This window comes from Pipistrellus hanaki, assembly GCF_964339955.1.
Source record: "Pipistrellus hanaki genome assembly, chromosome: 7".
NCBI classification, from domain to species: domain Eukaryota; kingdom Metazoa; phylum Chordata; class Mammalia; order Chiroptera; family Vespertilionidae; genus Pipistrellus; species Pipistrellus hanaki.
The window spans coordinates 23,765,755-23,768,565 of NC_140509.1; positions in this window are offsets into that span (position 1 = coordinate 23,765,755).

Here is a 2,811-nt window from a genome sequence, read left to right on the forward strand (position 1 = left end):
GGTAATACTTGGGGTATCTTCCAGATCACTGGTTAGTAACTGAATTCAGTTCCTTGTAGTTCTAGCTCCTTCCTGTTTTCTTGTAAGCTTTTGGCCACGAGTTTCTCTCAATTCCTAGTGGTCACCCTCGGGCCCTAGCCTCATAACATGGTGCTTACTTCTTCAAAGCCAATAGTAGAATCTCTCTTCAGTTGCTAAGATGGATTCTTATATAACAAAACCTAATCAAGGGAGCAACTATGATTATATTCACAGGTGTGGCCCAAATGGAATTTAAAGGGTGTATACACCAGAGCAGCAAGAATTTTTAGGATTCTGCCTCTCATATCATTTGACCACAACTAATAAAACATGCATGGAAAACTGGAAAGAAGCAAAAAATATTGTTATTATTCCTGAGCATTGGCATTATGAAGGAAGGTATATTTCCCCCTATAATTCTATAGTTTTAAAATCCTTCTGTAACCAGCAAGTGTTAATTTTACATATTCATTCAATTTTAATAAAATTTTTATAGAAGTAATATTGCTTCTTGAGGGGAAGAAATTAAACAGTAGTGAAGAGTTTAAAGATAAAAGTATAATTAATCTCTATCCCTTCCCCTGAGCTTTCCTTAGATTCCCTTTATAATGAAAATTACTCTTAAAATTTTGAGATATCCTTTCATAAATGTTTTTCAGATTTTCCTTTTCACTAAACACAATATATTGGACATTTTCAATATGAATACTACTGAGGTCTTAATTTTGGTAATTATATTTTTCAATTCTAGGAATTTCAGGATTTTTTTTCTCTCATGATTTTAATTCTTTGGTAAACATTTTCATCTCATTGTACATTTAAAAGAATCATCTTCCATGAGATTATTTTTAACAACAAAGTCTATGTTTAGCTATGCTATGCTTTTATTTTTCTCCTCCCCCCCCCCCCCTTTTTGGCTACTTGATCTTATCTCCTAGCATTCCTGGTAATTTTTAACCTAATATCCAGAGCATTTGATATTTTACTTCCTGGTAATTGTCATCAGTCTTGGCTCAAATAAACTCATAAAAATTATCTACAGATTTGGATTTCTTTTTTTTTATTCTCACAAGGATATGTGGTTTTTAAAATATATATATATATATATATATATATATATATATATATATATATATTATTGATTTCAGAGAGGAAGAGAGAGAGAAAGAGAGAGAAACATAGTTGATGAGAGAGAATCATTAGTTGGTTGCCTCCTACATGCTCCACATTGGGAATCGAGCCCACAACTTAGACATGCATTTTTGACCAAGAATCGAACTGTGACCTCCTGGTTCATAGGTTGTGCTTAACCACTGAGCCACTGCGGCCAGGCAAATATGTTTATTAATTAGAGAGAGAGAGAGAGAGAGAGAGAGAGAGAGAGAGAGAGAGAGAGAGAGGAGAGAGAAAGAAAGAAAGAAATGAATGTGAGGCAGAAATACCCTGTATGCATCTGATCAGGGATTGAATGGCAACCTAGTTATGTGCCCTGACTGGGAATTGAATTGGCAACCTTTTGGTGTATAGAATGATGCTCCAACCAACTGCACCACCCAGCCAGGGCAGAAGATTTGGATGTTTATTTGAACACCAGTATCCTAAGAATGACAAACTCTCTGTTTAATTCTTAGCTACTTGGCTGCCCATCCTCTTGTCCTATGAGGGTGAGGAATAAGAAATGCCTTCTGGGGAAGAGTAAGTTGGAAAGTTAGGCTTATTCCTCTCAGTTGGCTTTTCCCTGGGATCATAGCCCTTTATGTTTTGATGGCTTGATATCACCAACCTACAGTTTTTGTCTCCCCCCCAAAATTGCTGACACTTGAGTCACCAATTTTGCTAGATCTCCTAGCCCCAAGCCACTCAGGAAATGCCTCCAGAGGAAAGATAGTAGGTATGTCAGGCTTACCTCAAGGTAGCCAGCCCCTCAATTCTCTGTTACTCTCCAATAGTTGTTTGCATTTTGCCCTCCAAATTTTCTCTCCTTTTCCTTCCCTTTCCTTGAACTATATTTATTGAGGAGCCTGTTCTAAGACATTCTTTCATTTTCATGAGCAGAAGTTCTCTACCTTTATTTTATCTCCCATTTTAAGCATTATTCATTTTGTTTTAAATGATCATTACTTAATTTTATCCACTGCTTTATTCACCTTTCTTTTGAGATTGTTTTATTTCTTGCTGAAGGACATTATTTAATTACACTTAAATTTCTTCAGTGAGAGTCTATTGGCATTAAATTTCCCATTTTTCCATGTCTGAAAATGTCAGTTTTTAAAAGATAGCACTTGATTAAAAACTTAGCTGCATAGTTCTTGGGTGACCATTATTTTGTTTCAACAATTTGAAGATATTATTATACCACATGTTTGCCTTTCAATCTTGCTGTAGAGAAGTTGGCCCTCATTCTAATCATTGATTAAGTTGTCAGTCTTTTTTATTTAGGTACTTTTAGGAGGTTTTTTGGTAATGTAGTTAAAATGTTTACCTGTTGATTTTATTTTGGGAATTTACAAGCATACAAAAAATAAAAGAGAATACTAAACTCATCATTGTCCTCAATCTTCCTCCTAGTTTAACAATTGGCCTTTTGTCATTCTCCTGGTCTTTTTATTTGTATTTGTACAGTTTGAGATTTTTGGTACTTCCTGCCTTTGTGAATTTATTTCTTTTTATCAGTCCTGGACAAATCTCAGCTGTTATCTCTTTGAAAAGCCTTTTCCTTTCACTTTCTTTATTCTCTCCTACAAAGATAGCGACTAGGCAATTCAGACTTATCTTGTCTTCCAGTCCCTT